General features: G+C 36.9%; 1 long non-coding RNA gene across 1 annotated transcript; it reads left to right on the plus strand.

Moving 5' to 3' along the window:
* The first annotated feature begins 19954 nt into the window (after positions 1–19954).
* On the plus strand, positions 19955–21576 carry LOC136707369 (uncharacterized). Its single transcript, XR_010804213.1, has 3 exons — positions 19955–20024; positions 20167–20201; positions 21406–21576. It is a non-coding gene; the product is annotated as an uncharacterized lncRNA (long non-coding RNA).
* Positions 21577–22150: the final 574 nt, after the last annotated feature.

Raw genomic sequence — 22150 nt, forward strand, 5'->3', positions numbered from 1 at the left:
AACATTTTTCCCCTAATGGCCCTGTTAGCTGCTGTTTATTTTGTGTTAAAATATCAGGCTGCTTATTTTTTTGGCATCACATTTGAAATATTTTGTTTTTACAAAACTCTCCTGTTGTGCTTTTTTTTTCTTTTTTTTTTACAGGAAACATTGGTCTTTTGGTCCCAATCATTATTGTTTTATCTGCATCGAACATCATATCTGTGATTGTGGTTTTGTTTGTGTGCAGAAAACTACACAGCAAGTGCCAGAAAGGTAGGGTTTACTATGAGTTTAATTATTAATTAATTATAAATTGGTGTATATTTATTATTGCTTTAATAACTTAAGTTTGAAATATCTACATTGTTGCTTTATTACTTTTGTTATATGTTATAGATACTGCTGAAGGTCTTTCAGTCCAAGAAAGCCAGGTGATTCATTACTTTCTACCAAATATTCTGTCTAAATCCAGCTATGAAAACTCTCAAATCTCAGACTGTAAAATATATCTATTGTAAATTCATTGTTGCTGTCCAAAAACAAACAAACAGAAACATTATATTCCCTTTGTGATTGCAATTGCACAAGGAATAAAAAGAGTAACATGTAAGTTAAGGGCATTGTACAATGATTACTACCTGCAGTCTCTAAATAATATGAATTTTGTTTTAGGGGTCCAAGCACTGAAGGTGCCGGAGCCCTATTGTTTTTTTTTTTAAAGTATTTTCTAGATGCATATTCTCTTATACTTTATCACTTTTCTAGGCTGGGTATAAGTAAATGTGTTAAATTCAGGGTGTTTCTGCAGGGTGAAGCTTTGAACTACGCAGCACTGCCTTTCAACCACAAAGCACCGTCCTCCAGAGGAGCTAAAAGGCAACAGAAGCTTAAAAACACTGAAGTTTACTCCCAGATCAGATTTCCCCAATAAAACTGAATGGAAAAACTAAAACACATATTCTTTTTATTGCTCATGTAATGTTTTCTGACATTAGGCCTTAAAATTTCTCATAGTGATGTTGTATTTTTGTAGCTGAAAGCCAAATTAATATACTGTTAATAATAAAGGATTCTTGTTCATTTATAAAATTCATTTAATAAAAGTTGCAATCTATATACTATGATTACTTTTATTTCTGAAATACTGCAGTAAAAACCGTCTCTTTTGCCTTTAAATAAAATAAAATAAAACTTCAAAGGTAATAGCAAGTTTTTGGAAATGGGGTTTGTATTGCTGGATTGAGGTGTTGGCTAAGGTTGTTGAGAATGAATTGGACAGAGTCACACACGTGTGAAGAGAGTAAGGATGTTTTATTTTAAAGTAGAGATGGAAAAGTTTACAGAGATGTTTCTTGGTCGCGACTTGGTTACTCTCTCCCACCGTCAGTGGGAGCATACACGTATTATGGAAAATGTTATCACACTCAATTGTTCCATAAACAACCTTCCCTCCAGGAATCAAGGTTATAACCTGATGATACACAGGCAGAGAAGAGACAAATATCTCTGATACAGTTTCACAGTGACCTAGAACAAAGTATAAGAGATTCAGAATAAAATATAGAAGTATGAAATTAATCACATTCCAACAATCCCCACTTTGATCATGTAATGAAAAATAATGATCAAGGACATGTAATTGATTAATTACCGATAACACTACTAAGTTTTCTGGACTAATCTTACACAACTATTTATAAAAACTGAGTCACTTGCTAATAGCAGTTACAGCTACATAAAAATAATTCAATACATTTGGTTAATAAAAGACAGCATCCTATGGACCAGCTGTCAGATGCACCTTCGACATACCACACAGTGATTGGCTGAGCAGTCACAGCAACCCTGCGTTTAGGTCGTTTAGGTAGTAATTTTCGCAAAAGCCATTTGATGATGTGCTTTACTAGTACAATTATTATAACCAAGATGAGTAACCCCAAAACACCCAAAATTTGCGAAAACACGATTAATTTGCCCATTTCCCCAGGGCTTTCAGCTAACCAGTCAAACCATCCACTCTGGGTAGATGGAATTTTAGGGACCACCTGTGAAATATTTTGCAATTTAGAAACTACATTTTTCAGGTCCTCACCATTGTCTGGGATGTAAAAACAGCACTCAATACGCACTATAGCATATTCCCCCCTGGGCTGGCAGAAGATAATCTAAAGCACCAGACAATTGGTCTGGGAGGATAAGCATTGTGCCCATGAAGCGCTGTTCCCATGAAGCGTTGTTCACATGAACAACAATCATGAGTTTCTCCCACTGGGGCTGAATCCCAATGATCAAGACACGGTGTATATGGACCCAATGAGATTGTAACAAGGATGGCCTTAGTGTTTGCCTCCATATTGTCCTGAAAAGTTAATCCAGTACAAACCGGATTCCAAAAAAGTTGTGACACTAAACAAATTGTGAATAAAAACTGAATGCAATGATGTGGAGGTGCCAACATCTAATATTTTATTCAGAATAGAACACAAATCACAGATCAAATGTTTAAACTGAGAGAATGTATCATTTTAAGGGAAAAATATGTTGTTTCAAAATTTCATGGCATCAACAAATCCCAAAAAAGTTGGGACAAGGCCATTTTTTACCACTGTGTGGCATCCCCCCTTCTTCTTACAACACTCAACAGACATCTGGGGACAGAGGAGAGTTTCTCAAGTTTAGAAATAGGAATGCTCTCCCATTCATTTCTAAAACAGGCCTCTAACTGTTCAATCGTCTTGGGCCTTCTTTGTTGCACCTTCCTCTTTATGATGCACCAAATGTTCTCTACAGGTGAAAAATCTGGACTGCAGGCTGGCCATTTCAGTACCTGGATCCTTCTCCTACGTAGCCATGATGTTGTGATTGCTGCAGAATGTGGTCTGGCATTATCTTGTTGAAAAATGCAGGGTCTTCCCTGAAAGAGATGACGTCTAGATGGGAGCATATGTTGTTCTAGAACCTGAACATAGTTCTCTGCATTAATGGTGATTTTCCAGACATGCAAGCTGCCCATGCCACAAGCAGTCATGCAACCCCATACCATCAGTGATGCAGGCTTCTGAACGGAGCATTGATAACAACTTGGGTTATCCTTGTCCTCTCTGGTCTGGATGACATGGTGTCCCAGTGTTCCATAAAGAACTTCAAATCGTGACTCATCTGACCACAGAACAGTCTTCCATTTTGCCACACTCCATTTTAAAAGACCCCTGGCCCAGTGCAAACGTCTGAGGTTGTGGAGCTTGCTTAGAAATGGCTTCCTCTTTGCACTGTAGAGTTTCAGCAGGCAACGGCGGATGGCACGGTGGATTGTGTTCACTGACACTGCTTTCTGGAAGTATTCCTGACCCATTCTGTTATTTCCTTGACAGTGGCATTCCACTGAGGTGCAGTGACTCCACTGTTTGAGGTGCAGTGACGTTTAAGGGCCCAGAGATCACGAGCATCCAGTAGAGTTTTACGGCCTTGACCCTTACGCACAGCAACTGTTCCAGATTCTCTGAATCTTTTGATGATGTTATGCACGGTTGATGATGATAACTTAAAAGTCTTTGCTATTTTACGCTGGGTAACACCATTCTGGTATTGCTGCACTATCTTTCTGTGCAACAATGGTGGAATTGGTGATCCTCTTACCATCTTAGCTTCAGAGAGACACTGACACTCTGAGAAGCTCTTTTTATACCCAATTATGATGTCAATTGACCTAATTAGTGTTAATTGGTCCTCCAGCTGTTCGTTATATGCTCAATTTCCATTTTTCCAGCCACTTATTGCTAGTTGTCCCAACTTTTTTGGGATTTGTTGACACTGTGAAACATTGAATCAACATTTTTTTTTCCTTTAAAATGTTACATTTACTCAGATTAAACTTTTGATTTGTCATCTATGTTCTATTACGAATAAAATATTGACATTTGCCATCTCCACATCATTGCATTCAGTTTTTATTCACAATTTGTTTAATGTCCCAACTTTTTTGGAATCCGGTTTGTACTTACATTGGTTTCAGTACTCTGAGAAATATTAAAAGGTAGCGACATCATGGGAAACCCATTTCCTACCGAATTGGGATTAAACCACAAATTAAACCGTAAGTTTTCTTAGCATGTGTTTCCGTGAGATGGTCTCATGTAAAGATTTTTATTATCCACAATGTGGTATCCATGACATTTGGGAATTGTAATATAGATGCTTGTACTAATCCCTCATCCCCTTTTGGTTTTGCCTGGGATGTTGAACCTCTTCCTGCATCTTCATCTTTTAGTCTTTGTTCAAGACTTTTATTGCCACATTTATCCAAAAAGACAAATATCCGAATCTCAAAATTATAAACCGAATAACTACCCAACAAACAAATATCTGAATATCCAGGTCCAGCCCTGCTCAGCGCTGCAGAAACTGCACAATGTAATTTTTGGAATAGGGTAGGAAACCTCCCCCTCCCCATTGATTTCAGTACAGTGCTGTCAAAATGAATTACACTAGGCGGAGCCCCAGGAGCAAAAAACCCAAATCTCACCTATTTTTCCTTTGTGAAAAGGAGACGGCTGATTGCATGAAAGTAAACAGACCAAAAGTAATACAAAACTAAACAACTTGAGTTGTGGTAGTTCAAACAGTGAACATTTTAAAAAGCTTGCATAATGACTCAAAAATGTGAGTCATAGGTGTGAGTGTGTGTGTCACCCTGTGAAGCACTGGCGCCCCCTCCAGGGTGTGTTCCCGCCTTGTGCCCAGTGATTCCGGGTAGGCTCCAGACCCACCACGACCCTGAATTGGATAAGTGGTTACAGACAATGAATGGATGAATAAATTATTTTTTTCCTTCCTAAAATATCAGCAATCTCAGACCATCACCTAATCACGCCTGCCCCAGTCAGTAAAGGTTGACGCAGCTTTTATTTTTGCCACCTGCAGCGAATATGGCAACTACAGTGTAAATTCCTACATGTGATTCGGTCAGCATAGAACATGGCAGAGCACTCACACTACTTCCATCATTACATTGACATGAAATGTGTGAGTCATAAACCAGAATAGCTAAACCTAAATGACTATTGGGACTGTGTTGGTTTAATTTGTTGGTTTTTGATATGGATATCCATTTTACAGCAACATAGAACTTTTAAATGAACTGAATATAAAAGAACACACTACCTACTGGTGACTGTTTCGTATATATAGCATTCTGACCACGTAGTGAAGCTAACATACAAAAAATCCAGCTAGCATTCCTGTTTGAATTAAGTCTACAGCTAAAAAATGATAAACTCAATAGAACATACCTGTAATGAGAAACGAAGAAAGTGTATATATATATTTTTAGTAGCTATGTTATAAACAGGTCAATCATAACATTAACACCTGTTAATGTCCGCCAGACAGCAAATCTGATCTGCCTCAGGATGTAACTGTACTTAAAACAGGCGGGAAAGTTGAAATATATTTCTAAATGTTTTCATGTAATAAATGCAGTAATATTCTGATTTAATCACACACTGCATTTATGCATGTATTTATGCTGCACTATTTGCTATGATAATGACTGGGTATATGTATTTATTTTTTGTTTGTTTTTTATGTTTTGTGATCTTGTGAACAGACTTTTGGTGTGAAATATTAAATACACAGCACAAATTGTGACTAAAGTATGGTTTTAAAGAAACATTAAAATTACATAAATTAGACATCACATCAACGTAAAATTAACTTGGTAAACAACTTCTGTGCAGATGTCACAATAGTTGTTTGGAAAAAGACATCTAAAAAAAGTCAAAATTCAAGCATATAACGACCATAAGCTGATGTCGGGGAAAGACGTTGTCTCAACGTCTTTTCAACTGACCTGTGCCCACTGAGTTACAGCATGCCGCCTTTGGCCCGGGGGCTGGAATTTGGAAATCCCTGTGTTAGAATAACCCATTTTAATACTTCATTATAACAATTCAGAGTAGTTTTTATGATATTTAAATTAAATTATAAGCACATCATTTTTGAGTAATGGTTTCAGAGATATTTATCAGACACAATGAAGCTTGGACACAAGGTATTTCAGCATAAAAATAATATAATCTACCCCCTGAAATTAAGAGCATTGATGCTTTGTTTACATAAAACCATCTGTAGACTCTGTAAATTGAGTGAATTATGGAAGGAAGCTCAACCAATGCTCTGTATCTATGTAGATAATACAGAGATCTTAAAAGGAACATTATGTAATAATCAGTCCTTAACATTACAGCTTAAAAATCATTGTGAGGCGATGATTCACTGACCTGTAATAGGGAGAACAGAGGCTCTGTCATTACTACTCTCAGCACAGCACTGCAGAAACTGCACTAAGTAACTTTTGGAGGAGGGAAGGAAACTAGTCATTGTGATCCGCATAGAAACGTCAAGTTACATTTGTGGAGAGTTGTGCATCAGGCTGCACTACCTACACCATAGGTTTAAAACAGAAGCAAATGTGTGCTCAATTATCAGGAGAGAGCAACCTCTGTTGGTTTGGAAGGGCAGCATCTTGGGTGTAATAGTTCATATAACATCATTCATTGCATTCAATCGTAAGGCATTTCTGCTGTGTTCATCAGTGTTAGCTTAATTAATTACATTCTGTCTAAAGACTGGGGAACCAAGAGTGACACTAGAGTCCTTTCATCTACAATGTGTTAAGCAAGAGTCTTGTTACAAAAGTTATAATAGGACTTTCAAGCCTTTTGTTCGATGTAGTTTTGAATTCCTGCATTTCATTCTCCTGGCATGTATCTCTGCACCCTCTACAATGTGGTTATACACATATAATAAGACTTTGCTCACTGTATGAAAGAAGAACAAATCACTAGATTTTGCATTTAATATTATCTTATTACCTGGAAAAACACTGCATGAAGCAGGTGTCCACTAACTAGTTGTTGTACAAATTCAAATGATGGTTATATTTCCTGCAGACCTATATATAGTAAAACATTGACATAAAATTACTTTTTAAAACTACTATTCATAAACCCAAATATTAGCCCTATATCAGTCTGAGACTCCAGAAACAAACAGGACTTCAAATACAGTCACAAACACTAAATATAGAAAGATTTAGTTTTTGCTACAAGCCTCAGACTTTGGGAGGACAGTGTTGTGGTTGTTATATGTTAAGGTGCTGCGATCATGAAGCTAAGACTATTTTAACCAACAAAATTGGTCAATTAGAAGTCCAAAGACTTTTCTGATTACAGTCTAAAACTTGATGAGCTGTGTTTGGGAAGCAGGGGTGATTTGCATATTCATTTCTATTTACATGCCCCCTTCTGTTCCTATAATTAGAACCAATCAGCTTTCAGCACAGTGTTATAAAGCTGCTCTTGCAGGCATTTGCCACAATTCTTAGCTGCGCAATGGTAAGTGATCTCATAGAATTACTTGCATTACAGTGATATTTAAGCTAACACATATTACACATAGTTGCTGTTTCTGTTTTTTAGGAGATACATTGCTTCACAATGACCAGACTTTTTGCACTGGTTTTCTTCTCAGCAGCATTAGGTATTGTTTAAGGTGTTTCTATATTTTTAGTTTTTGTACCTCACTTAAAAAGCACACGAATTGCTGTACATTTGCCATTTCATATTAATGTTCAGAAAGCAATAGAGCTTTATATAGTTTTATTTTGTTTTTCAGGTGACAGCTCAATGATAGATGTTCCCTGTCTAAATGGAGTAAAATACTTTCAGAACAAGGACGATATTCATCTGAGTTGTGTTTTTTCACCCTTTTATTTACAGCCAAGCACTACATGGTTCAAACAAACTCCAGGAGAAAAGCCTCTCCTCGTTGCTTCTGCTAAACTTTCTACAGCAGTAAACTATTATAACAGCTTCAACACGACTGGTCGCTTTAAAGCGATACGTGAGAAAAGCAGCTTCAATCTGAGCATCACAAACGCAGGGCCAACAGATTCAGCTACATACTACTGTGCAGTCGCAAATTATACACATACTGAATTATCAGACTGCACTGTTGTAGCCCTTAAAGGTAGATGCTTGTCTAATACAGTCTGGATTTTTAAAACAGCAGTAGCTTTAAAACCCATATCCTAATCTCATTCAGTGATCATATTTTCTCTTCAGGTTCATCTTCAAGTCTCTACACTGTTCTCCAGACTCCTGTATTAGACTCTGTTGAAGTGGGAGGCAGCACAACTCTGCAGTGTTCAGTCCTCACAGACACATCTGCAGGAGAACACAGTGTGTACTGGCTGAGACATGGATCAGGAGAATCTCCTCCAGGAATCATTTACACTGAGTTCTGGAGACTGATTTACGGAGTTCTGAGACTGATACTCCTACACAGAGCTGTGTCTACAAACTCCCCAAGACCAAACTCAGTCTCTCTGATGCTGGAACTTACTACTGTGCTGTGGCTGTGTGTGGACAGATACTGTTTGGGAACGGGACTAAACTGGACTTTGTAGGTAAGAGAATATTTTAAATCACTTACACATGTCATTTTCTCTTGAACGATGCCAAGGTGCTATGGCCTACACACAGAAAATATAGTCTAAATCTATGGATGAAACAAAGGTAAACCACAGCATAGAGCTAATCTATTTTCATATTTCTTATAACTACACTGTAAATCAATATTATAACTGAGAAATAGTTTTAGTGTAAGACAAGAGAGACTGGTATACTAAATGTTTGAGGAAACAATTTGCAGGTTCTCAAAATGGAATTTTTAATTTGTGGTCATATTGTTTTTAATTGTTTGAATAATTAAAAGTAATTTAAATTTCTTTAATTTTTAAACATGTTTAAGTGTATTTGTGGGCTTGATTTCATGTTTTATAACATTGTATGTAGTATTTTAGACAGAAAATGTATTATTATTATTAATTATTATTATTATTTTATCTTTTCATTATTATTTGAATGTAGAATTAAAATTCAAATTTTTTTCCGTTTGTCCGGAGCTTAGCTGGAATCCTTGTGTGCAAGAAAGAAACACCCTGCACAGGACACCAGTCCATCACACACTCACCCAGTCACTCACTCATACACATCTATGGTCACTTTTGCACAGCTGGTTCAGTTAACAACATATATTTTTGGATTGTGGGAGCAAACTGGAGCCCCTGCAGAAATTCCATGCAGAGATGGAGAAAACACCTTACCGACAGTGACCTGAGGTTCAGATTTAAACCAAAGGAAAAGGAAAAACATGGTTAGGTATTTAAAACGAACTCAAAATAACTGTAGTCACTAACAAAATGAGAAATAATTGTTTGCACAGTTTAAAGAACACAAAACAAGATTTTGTCTTTTTTGTGTGTGTGATAAATGGTGGTCCTCTAAAAATGGACCCCCCTCACAATTTTCCTATCCATTTTTTATCTTTGGTTTATTTGTCTGTGTTTATCAAATTTATGAAACAAATATATTAATAAACCAGTCTTGCTTTTTGCAAAGAACAGTCTTTGGGTCACAGTCACTGTTGTTTTAGCAGCATCCAATGTCATCTCTGTGGTTCTACTTTTATTTCTGTGCAGAAGATTACACAACAGTTGTCAGAAAGGTAGGTTTTACTTTCATATTTAAGCGACTGCTGTTGTTATTTAATATATTTTTAATGTTTACAAGCTGTTCATATTTGAATTTGAATTACTTACTTTGTGTCCTCATTATTTTCGTTATTTGATAAAGATGCTGCTGAAGGTCACTCAGTCCAAGTAAACCAGGTGATTCTTTCACTTTTGTGTTCAAGTCATTAAACAGTCTGTCTACAACATACTTAATGTTAAATACATTGATACTGTCCCCGAAAAAATTATCCTATTTTACCCCATTTGTATTTGCAACTTATATATGAACATGAACATAGTTGATCTTAAGGACACTGTGTGATACCAATGGAATGATGAATAGGAGTTTGAATTAGATGAATACATTTTTACTATAAAATGCAATGTGCACTTTAGAATGACTGCTTACGGTTTCTAAATTTTGTGAAATGCAATTTGTCTTGTGTTTAATGTTTTATTTATGGAGTCCTCTAACTCTAATGTGGATCTTGGCTCGTTAACAATTTTGGTGTTGCATGCAAATTGTGTTTAAAATAAAAGAAGAAATCACTGCTCAAATTGGTTCTAGAGGCAGCACTGCCATTGAGGCAGAACGAATGGAAGTGGTTACTAACCAACAGGTGGGGAGGAAAAATCATTGGGCAGAGATTTTCAAAAACCATGTAAAAACCAGTAAAGCTCTACCTACACCCTTGTAATTGCCTGTTTTGACTGCCAGGAATGTCTTTGGAAGAAATGTGAATGTAATTTTCTTTTTTGGTTGTTGTTACTGTAGATTTAGTTATTTTCATAATTGTTTTGAAAGAGTGCCAAAAAAATATCCCTCAAACTGAAGATGAAGCATCTGTCTCTGAAGAAGCAGCAGAATGGTGTCATGCTTATCTGCCTATGAGGCAGATTCTGAAGTACATATCCACACATTTCTGTTAAGACTGCTGCCTTTGAAGAAGCATTGCTGATGTTATTTATGGCTTTCTCAAGCTTCTTCAGAGCCAGCAATCATAACTATACCACATTTGCTTCTTTACTGATCTGCCTCAGAAACAAAAGAATGTTGTATAACGTCTTGCAGTTCCTCTGATTCAGCAGTCATAACTCAGGTGTGCAGGAATGTACTTCTTCAGAACCTGACTCAAATGCAGAAGAGCATTATAACATTCTGCAGCTTCCTCTGAGGCAGTAACATTATCCTCCATTCAAACAAAAAATATTGAGATTTTTCAAAACTTCAAAGATTGTGTAACAGAACTTTGTAAAAGTGCTAAAATTATATTGTACATTTATTTCTTCCAAAGACATTTCTGGCAGTCTGAGCAGGTAAACCACAGAGGTCTAGGAAGAGCTTTACTGGTTTATAGTGGCATTTGATCATTTCTGTCCAATGTGTATTATCCAATTTCATTTGTTCTCAACTGCTGGCTAGAAACAAATTAAATTAATTCCTCCTTGAGGGCACTGCTACCTCCCGAACCTTTTTGAATAGTGATTTTGCACACAAGTTTAAATACAGTGTGTTTCTACAGGGCTTGTGTGAGGAATCTTTAAACTATGCCGGTCTGAGTTTCACCAATAATGCACCACCATCCAGAGGAGCTAGACGACAACAGAAGTTTAAAGACACCGAAGTTTACTCCAAGGTCAAATTTACTCAATAAAGTTTTTTTCTACAAGAACTTTGTAAAATTTCTTAAATAAAATTGAATTTTTGGATTTTTGAACCAGAATCCTGTTCCTGTTTTGCTAATGTTTTGTGCCATGATGTCTCATAATTCAATATGCTATAATAGTTCTAATTTATGCTATAATAATAATAATAATAATAATAATAATAATAATAATAATAAATTCCCAAACCCTAACTTCGCTTGGTAAATATGCCTCTGTCCTAACCATTTTAAAAATTGTCCCAACACTTCAGAAAATGGTGTATATATAAGTAGTCACAAAGCACCTTTAAAGAACTCATAGTCTTAGCCCCAGAAGAGCAAGCCCGGTTGACAGTGGTAAGGAGAGCTTCCGTCTGAGCAAGAGAAAGGAACTTTGAGAGGAACCAAGACTCAACGTGGAATCCGTCCTCCTGGAAAACAAGAGAAAACAAACAACTAACAATGTGTAGACAATGCCTAGGAGCTATGTTATTAATAGAGAATAGACTGAAGAAGGTAAAGGGTGAACAGATGTAGTTCAGACTAGTGATTTTTTTTATAAAATCGGCATCAGCCGATATATTAGCGCAAGAGGCCAATATTTACACAATGCACACAGGCAATGCTGTGGGCAGCTCCGTCATTCTGGCTGTTAGAGTGCCCCCTGCGTCCATTTTGCCATCTTACAGGCAGACATCATTGAGCACAAATACAAGCCTCCAACCTGTAGCTGCATGCCGTCTCATCAGGGAAAACGGTATGAATTGTTTTCTCTTCTTCAGCTCTCACTATTTGTCACTGGCTGCTCTTTGTAACATACACTAAATAATCTGCATCATAAACGACTGAGTTGATAGTCGTAACGTAGAAACCCAGCATTATTTAGCCTCTTATTTCGCTCATTGATCGGCGGCACCTATAAAAAAGCCCTCATTGTTATATCCGTCAGTATTTCTCAAGTACTACAGGTCCAAAGTCGACAGTTAATGTAGCAAATTAAAGCTTAAAGTCACTGATTTTCGTTGATTTAATCATTTTATATATAATCCAACTCAATAAATAAGTATTTTTGCTGTTATTGGAAATTGTTATGAAAAAATATTAGTGACAGTACAGATATTCAGATTGTTCATGGCGCCATATTTGAGTCAATGTGTACATATCGTACACCAATCGAACGGGCAGACCCTCAGGATCACGAAGATATACACTAAAATGTAGGACTAATGAATTAAAGCCAAAAAAATAAGATATTCCAGACTTCAGATTTCCTCCTCATCGATAACAAAACTGCTGCTTCTCGAAGCCTGAGGAGGGCACAAGCGGCTCACACACAGAGTTAGCACAGCAGCGCTTACCTTAGATAGTCCCCTTCAAAACGAGACTAAATCTGAGTCAAACCTCTCCGTCAAACTGTTCATGAATAATCCTCATGTTTGTGCCAAGAATACTGGCCGAAAAAAATCCAGAAAAAATAATACACTTTCAAAAAATAATTAAAATATGATCCCCGTGGACCCATGTCACTGCAGCGTAGCTTTGGCGCTCAGCGTTCCGACATGTCAATCAAATCTTTAGACCAATCAGGGGCAGAGTTATGGCGATGTGCACCCAAGAAGGTGGGACAAACACGCCACAGAGCGCATATGTTTTCAGACCCAGACACCATGAGAGAGACTCAAACAGTTCTGTTTGACAGCCACAAGCTCCACAAACAATAATCAAGTCAATAAACATGTTTTAAATCTTTAATGATGTCTTGTACTAGTTACATTTCCCTCACTGAGAGAATTTAAATGCAGCAGGGGTTTGGGGGAGGTTGCCTTGCTCTACAGCCAATCATAGTGCAGCACTTGCCTTTTAACACATCAGTCATTTAAAGGAACACTGTACTCGGTGAGAAACAAGTGTAAACATCAGAAATAAACTCAGTACATCAGAATAAAACACACCATAACTAAGGGTTTTTACAGTTTGGTGAGGGGTAAATGGCGACTTGGTGAGGGACAAAATATATACACTGTTTTTTTTGCAGTAAAAGAAATCATTTTCCTTATGGACAGCTTGGGGTCTAAAGAGACACTTGGAGAGCCCGTCTGTCCACTGTCTGTTCCAGCTTCAATAACTTCAAATCAGTAGGAGGTATCAACTCCAAATTTTACCTGATCCTGACCCCCGGAGACACAATTTTAAAAAGAAACAAGTAATGGGCCTCATGAACTCTTCAGTTTATAGTCACTAACATTTATTTTTTTCAAAAATAAGACAAGCGCCTACATTTTTTGTGGTTTTCATAAGCTTTTGACCACTTCATATAAATATTTCAGGACTTCTAAATGGTTTCTTTTACAAATTTGAAGGGTTTTCTGTAAAAAATAAATAATGATAATATCTCTAGTTTATTCATGGCCTGAGGAATGGGAATATCGGCTTTACATATCGGCCATTGGCCACTACTGCTGTCTAAATATCAGCATCAGCATCGCCATCAAAAAACCCATATCGGTCGATCACTAGTTCAGACCCAGTTCCATTGGTCAGGCTTATTATCAGCTCTACTGACCATACATGAGCACTTTGTAGTTCATCAATTACAGAGTGTAGTACACGTTTCTTTGCATATTTTCATGTCCCTGTCTCTCTCTGCTCTGCAATGTGCAGGACATCCTCAGGGCTCCAAAAGAACAGGTATAATTTAGGTGGTGTCATTTGATTTAAAAATATAATTATATTATTCACAGTGATGTTCTCTGATTAAACATAATTTGTTTAAAATATGAGTATTTCCTAAGGTGTTTAACAAGTAAAGGTAATGTGTAATGTGTGTGTAATGCAACATTAATGTGCCAGACACATGAATATTAAATGTTACAAAATGTTTAATAAAAGGATGAGAATTCAAAAACGGCGTACACAACGGATTGATTCAAAATCAGAGAAGCAGAACACAAACAAACTTTGAAGGGCAATTCAATAGAGTACACCAGGAACAGAATAAAGTCAAACACAAGAGGAACAAATTTACTAAACCACTTGATAGACATACGAAAAACAATGGCAATACTTCACAAAGTGTGGATGAAACACTGTCTTATAAATACACAAACAGAGATGAAACAGGTGAGAGCCATTAGAATTGCAGACCGGGAATGTTCCTGATTGGTAAACTGAGGACATGTGGCAGGAACTTGAGAGTGGAATCATGGGAAATGGAGTCAAAGTGTAGAGTCCATAGAAGCATGGGGAGAACTGAGATTTGTGACAGTGTGGTATGTATGAAAAAACATTCTTATTACTGTATTGTAACATTACAAATTAGTTATGATATTTAAATTATATTGTCTTAAATTTTTAAGTAAAGGTGATTTCTCGTCCCACAAAATTATATTTCAGCATAAAAATAATATAATCTCTGAATTTAACAGTAGTGACACTGATGAGTACATTTTAAGGGGAAAATGTTTAGTTTGTGTTTAAAAAAGTGTGACATGTTAGCTTAATAATAAATAGCATGACTTAATGTGTTAACATTGATAGCACTCTCTCTCTCTCTCTCTCTCTCTCTCTCTTTGAGGACTTTGGCAAGGTTTTTCATAGAGATTCTATTTGAAATACCATAAACATACTCTGAACAGTTATAATAAAGTAAAAAGTATGGTCTCCTTCATTCTTTTTGTCATGCATCATTTACATCATCTTCCTTCCAAAAAACAAAAAACAACACCAGCATTTTAAATTGAAAGCAGATATTCATGATTAATCACAAAATATGATAAACCTGACTAAATGTTTGAATCGCGTGCGTGTATACCCTGAATGATCACTGGATATGGAACACCTACCTTGTATCTATGCTCATTTTGCATTTTATCAGTTTCATTGACCCATACAAGGACAATTTGTAGTTCTACAATTACAGACTTTAGTCCACCATGTTTACAAGTAAATCTTGATTAAAAAACTAAAACATGTAAGCCATGTAAGTCATGGGTCATATTCACACTGAATCAGGTGGTTGTTTACTGATAATGTGCCCCCAGTTGGTGGTTACATCAAATCAAATCAAATTTATTTATATAGCGCTTTTCACAACTGATGTTGTCACAAAGCAGCTTCACAGAATTCCAGTAAGACAAAGATTTGACATGAAATGTAAAGACAAATGTAAAACCCTCAAGTGAGCAAGCCAGGGGCGACAGTGGCAAGGAAAAACTCCCCCAGCTGAGGAAGAAACCTTGGGAGGAACCAAGGCTCACAAGGGGTGACCCATCCTCCTCTGGCCAATCTACTGGTGATGATAGTTAGTAGTCCATGAGAACTTCAGTGTAGGGACAGCTTCAAGGCACTTGGTGGTTGCTGGAGCGTGGGCAGCTGGTCTGAAGCGTGTAGGAGGATCTCGACAGTCATCCATCAGTGTCCAGACAGACAGGTGGGCAGTCGTTTACTCGGAAAGATGTAAAGGGATGGAATTAGTTTTGAACTGTTTTGTGTTTGTAAAGTAGAAAATATGAAAATTTCCAGAGTGTGGCTAATGACTCCGGCAGATCTGACTATGACAGCATTAACTAAAAGGATCACATCACAGTCAGCTCAACCTACTCATGGCACAGCAGACATTTTGCAGCTATGTGTATATGGAGCAAATTAGGAAGCGTCGACTCTGGATAAGGGTAAGCAACAACAGCTGTAGGCTCATGTGTCACTGTTGACTACCTGTCATTGCAACCAGTGCCAAAGAAAAGTGTCAGTGTGTTTTAGTTTCTAATAAGAAATTTGACTTCTGAGATTTGATTTTAATACCCTTAAAAAAAAGTAAACTTTAGCTGGTTTCAGAGACATCTCCAAGCCACACAATCCCAGATGGGAATTTCAGATAACACAGAACATGCTTCTAAACAACACTCCAGGGACCTTTTTTATGACCCAAGGCGACACAGGGTCAAGAGAAGAATCTTTTGGGAGACACTCCTGAGGATCAGTTTATGCTCTATATAAAACTGCTTAATGAAGAACTTCTCAAACTATAGAATAAAACCTTAATTCCCATTGGTTTAAAACAATTTGAAGTTACATATGTGCACAACTGTTTAAAATTAATTCCATTTGGACAATCAAAATGGGTGAGATTAATTTACATGTGTTTAAAGTCATTTTTTTTCTTAAGAACTTATGTAGAACAAAGGCAGCCACATAATGATATGACTTTGTGTTAACATATAATCTTTTATATTGCAAAGTATGATTCAGAATCCTGGGACATTCATTCAAAAAGGGATGGTCTTCAAGCCTTTGTCTTGTCAAGGGTCATAAATTTTATGTGATGTCACTACCAAGGTACAGGAAACAGCCAATCAGGAGAGGCTCCAATCCTCAATCTTTGAGATTCAAGGCGAGTTTTCTAAATTCTGGTTAAAAAGCCCAGTGGCGCCAAATGAGAATGGCTTCAGACTTTTGGCCAGGTGTCAGACTCTCATGGCTTTCTTAAATAGTCTTGGGCCCCTCAAGCGTGGTCCAGATAGAACAGAAGTTCTATTTAAATTTTATCTCTTGTAGAAAACTATAGTTTAAGAAAAGCTGTAGTTTAACTCCAGCAAAAATCAATGCCACATCCAGAGCATGAAGGAGACCTCAGACTTTCAAAGTGATGAGCTTACAAAAGCTTCCGGACCAGCAACGAAGACGGCCACACGCACCCTCAGAATGACCTTCTGAGATGAGGAGAAACCTGCCCTGGAGAGACCTGCATGGACATGTCTCACAAGGTGGCAGATCAGCGATGACGGAGAATCCCCACAGAGAACTTCAGAATGCCACCAGCTCCGACAGAGGGGTCGCCGTGTCTGAAAAGGGGGAGAAAAGGAATGCTCGCGGCTGCAGCCTACAAGGCCCGCGCCTGCAGTTCTCCAGGAAGCCACGCCGGAAAGCAACGCGCATCAGCAACATGCTCCCAGTCCATACCCTGGGATACGTAAGGTCACATGATTTAATTTCTTCATTGCTCAGGAGGGGTGCTGAATGCTTGCTGGGATAAACAACAGCCCTTCTAGAATTTAGGGTAATTATCATAGAGAAATTTCCTCATATATTAATCTCCCTGTTCCCTCATGCATCGCTGTAATCCATTTCATTATATGAATGTATAATCAATATTCATTATTTGATATTATTATTAATAAACTAGTTGTGTGATAAAACCAATCCTTGGTTATTTGTGTGTGCACTTTTCTTGTACGTATTTATTCCTTCTAGTTCAGATTCAATTTCAGAGCCAAGAACCTACGGTGGGTCAATGAGCATAATTCATTAATAATAATTAATTCTAGCTAATTCTGCTGTATAATATGTAAAGTCATCTAACATGATGACCAACATGTCCAAGCTAAAATTAGACAGGTAAAGACACTACATATTATTTAATGGCTCCCAAACATGGAGTTTACCAAAATTAATTAATTAAATAATTAATTAATTAAATTATTAATCAAATAATAATTAGTTATCATTATTAATAATTATTATTAATAGTTATCTGAAGCTGTGTGACATATATATATATATATACTTTTGATCAAAGTAAAGTGCCAAATCACCTGTGGAATTACTATGATGTGTATTTACTGTGATGTGTGTTATGTGGCTCATGCATCTACATTTTCACTGTATCTCATTCATGTGCCTTGCAGACGCCCCCTGCACACACACTGCAGTTACTTCCAGTAGTTAATGGTGGAAACTATGGTTATGCTGATATATAAGTTTTGTAGAGAGTAAGGAGCTTTTTTTAAAAAGCTGCTAAAGGCCCGTTTATGCCTTTTGTTTGATGTGGTTCTGAATTTCAGCATTTCATTCTCATTGCATGTATCTCTGCACCCTCTATAATGTGGTTACTGCACACTTACAGTAAGACATTGCTCACTGTAATAAAGAAGATGAACAAAACAATATATGTTGCCTTTAATATTATCATATTACCTAGAAAAACACTGCATTATGCAGACGACCACTAAGATGAGTGTACCTGGGACAAAGAGAGGCATGGCTACATTTCCTGCAACCCGGAGGAAAGTGAAACATTGACATACAATGACTTTGTAAGTATATATACTTTTTATATATATAAGGAAAAGTGGTCAGTTAGAAGCCCAAAGACCTTTCTGCTTAGAATCTAAAACTTGATGATCTGGGTTTGTGCAGCAGGAGTGATTTGAATATCTATTTTAATGCCCACTTCTGTGAGTGGTTGTGGTCCTATTCGACTTCCTGTAATTAGAACCAATCAGCTTTGACCAAAGTGTTATAAAGCTGCTCTTGCAGGAGTTTGCCACAATTCTTAACTGCGCCATGGTAAGTGATCTCACAGAATTATTTGCATTCCAGTGATATTCAAGCTAACACATAGTACACATTTTTCTTTCTGTATTTGCAGGAGATACATTGCTGCACAATGACCAGACTTTTTGCACTGTTTATTTTCACAGCAGTATTAGGTATTCTAAGGTGTTTCTGATTTTCAATGTGTTTAAAAAACAAAATTCACAAATTTCTGAACAATTTCCAATGCTTAATAATGTTCAGAAAGCAATAGGTATTTATTATTATTATTTTTTAATTAATATATTTTGCTTTTTAGGTGACACTGCAAAGATAGATGTTCCCTGTCTAAATGGAGTGAAGTACTTTCAGAATGAGGAAGATATTCAGCTGAGTTGTTTTTTTTCACCCCTTTATTCAGCCCTTACCGCATGGTTCAAACAAATTCCAGGAGAGAAGCCTCTCCTCATTGCTTCTGCTTTACATTCTACAGCCGTATACTATCACAATGGTTTCAATAAGACTAGCCGCTTTACAGCTATAAGAGACAAAAGCAGCTTTAACCTGAGCATCACAAATGCAGGGCCAACTGATTCAGCTATATACTTCTGTGCAGTTTCTGATTATATACATACTGAATTATCAGACTGCACCGTTGTAGTCCTTAAAGGTAGGTGCTGGTCTAATACAATCTTGTTTTATGGTTTTACAAAATAGCATCAGTTTTACAACCCAAATCCCAGTCTACAGCTCATTCTGTGATCAGTGAATATTTTCTCTCCAGGTTCATCTTCAAGTCTCTACACTGTTCTCCAGACTCCTGTATTAGACTCTGTTGAAGTAGGAAGCAGCACAACTCCGCAGTGTTCAATCCTCACAGATGCGTCTGCAGGAGAACACAGTGTGTACTGGCTGAGACATGGATCAGCAGAATCTCCTCCAGGAATCATTTACACTCATGGAGACACTAACAGTCAGTGTAGCAGGAGTTCTGAGACTGATTCTCCTACACAGAGCTGTGTCTACTCCCCAAGACCAACCTCAGTCTCTCTGACTCTGGAACTTACTACTGTGCTGTGGCTGTGTGTGGACAGATACTGTTTGGGAATGGAACTAAACTAGACTTTGCAGGTATGTGTGAATATTTTAAATCACTTGCACGTCATTTTCTCGTGAACAATGTCAGGGTGCTATGGGCTAAACACAGCAAATGTAATGTAAAACCATGGACAAATAAAGGGTAAACCAAAGTGTAGAGCTACTGTATTGTCATATCTCTTGTAACTACAGAATTGTAAATCAATATTAAAATTGAGAAACACTTTTAGTGCAAGACAGAACAGCCTGGCTAACTAAATTTTTTTTTTTTTTTTTTTTTTTGTAATTTATGGCCATGTATTTTTGCAGAGAACAGTCTGTGGGACCCAGTCACTGTTGTTTTAGCAGCATCAAATGTCATCTCTGTGGTTCTAGTTTTATTCCTGTGCAGAAAATTACGCAGCAATTGAATGGTAGGTTTTACTTTGAGACTTAAACAATTCTGCAACTTCTGTTGTAATGTATTGTATTATTAATATGTTCACAAGCTGTTCAGATTTGTAATCAATTTGAATATTTACTTTGTTTCCACATTACTTTTGTTATTTGATAAAGATGCTGCTGAAGGTCACTCAGTCCAAGTAAACCAGGTGATTATTTCATTTTACATGCCTGCCAAAAAGTTTCCGTGCCAGCATTTGTATTCTGCAACTTCATTTGTACAAAGCAGCTTATATTGACACTGTGTGATACCAATGGAACAATGAATGTAGAAGTTTGAATTAGATGAATAAAATTCATGGTTATACAATATTCCCTTTAGAATGACTTCAACCTACAGTGTATAAATATTGTGAAAGGCAATTCCACTTGTTTTGTTTAATTTGCTAATTATGGAGACCTGTAACTCTACTGCAGATGTTTGTCTTGGCTAGTTTACAGTTGGTGTGTTGCATACAGCTTTTGTAAAAAAATTCACCGTTCAGAATGGTTCTAGAGGCAGCGTTGCCGTTGAGGCAGAACAAATGGAACTGTATACTAGCCAACAAGTGGGGAGGAACCTGATTCATAATCTCACATTGAGCAAAGTTTTTCATACACCATGTTATATATAAAAGAAAAACGGTAAAGCTCAACTTACACACTAGTTTTTGCCTGCTCTGACTGCCAGAAATCTCTTTGAAAGAAATTTGTGCAATGTAAGTTTCTTTTTTTTATTATTATTTTTATTATTATTTATTTTATTTTTTTTTTACTGTAGGCTTTACTCTGTTTCAAAACTGTTTGAAAGTGCTGCAAAAATATTGGAATGTTATAATGCTTATCTGCCTCTGAGGCAGATTCTGAAGAAGTACATTCCTACACATTTCTGTTCAGACTGCTGAGACAGCAATCATAATTAAATGTACCAAATGTGCTTCTATACTCATCTGCCTCAGAGGCAATAGAATATTGTATAACATTCTGTAGTTCCTCTGATTCAGCAGTCATAACTTGAGTGTGCAGTAATGTACCTCTTTAGAATTTGCCTCAAAGGCAGCAGAGCATAACATTTTTTAGCTTCCTTAGGAGGTAATTATATTGTCATCTATTCAAACAGAATAAAATTTCAAAATGAAAGCGAAGTTATGTCAACCGTAATATATGAAAATTATACTGCACATTTATTTGTTTCATTTATTTATTTCTGGCAAGCCACAGAGGTCTTGGTGAGGCTTTACTAGTGTCTGGAGGTATTTGATAATCTCCACCCAATGGCTGTTAAATTAATTCCTCCTTGAGGGCACTGCTACCTCCCGAACCTTTTTGAATAGTGATTTTGCACACAAGTTTAAATACAGTGTGTTTCTACAGGGCTTGTGTGAGGAATCTTTAAACTATGCTGGTCTGAGTTTCGCCAATAATGCACCACCATCCAGAGGAGCTAGAAGACACCAGAAGCTTAAAGACACTGAAGTTTACTCCAAGGTCAAATTTACTCAATAAAACTGAATTATCTACCAGAATTCAGAGTTCATGTTTTTTTTTTTTTGGTAATATTTGCTTTCATAAATCATTATGCTGTATTAGTTCCAAATTATGCTGTAATAATAATGTTGTTTTAAATAATAATGTTGTTTTAAAGTAAAAAAAAAACACATTCCCACACTGTTTAATTATATTGGATAGTTGTTAATATATAAACTTCATTTTTTTTAACAATGCAATCAAACCAAGAAGCTGTGATTCGTTTATTCTCTTAAAACGGATTGATTTCTGCAGCACATTTAAACAGAAGTTAGGACAGAGGCACATCTTTTGGTTACGCTTATCTATGAAGCGACAATAATTTTTTTGTAGTTCTGCAAGTTATTATTTTTTTTGCCCATTTTTGCTTAATACAACATTTAGCTGCTAAATGATCAAGCCATCAAACCCATCAAACCAAAGCATTCATTAATAGTCTGTAAGCACTTATTCAGTTCATGGTTGTGGTGGGTCCGGAGCCTACCCAGAATCATTGGGCGCAAGGCAGGAACACACACTCGAGGGGGCGGCAGTCCTTCACAGGGTGACACACACACACACCTTTGGACACTTTTGAGTCACTGATCCACAT

Source organism: Hoplias malabaricus, chromosome 9 (genome assembly GCF_029633855.1).
Source record: "Hoplias malabaricus isolate fHopMal1 chromosome 9, fHopMal1.hap1, whole genome shotgun sequence".
Taxonomy (NCBI): Eukaryota; Metazoa; Chordata; class Actinopteri; order Characiformes; family Erythrinidae; genus Hoplias; species Hoplias malabaricus.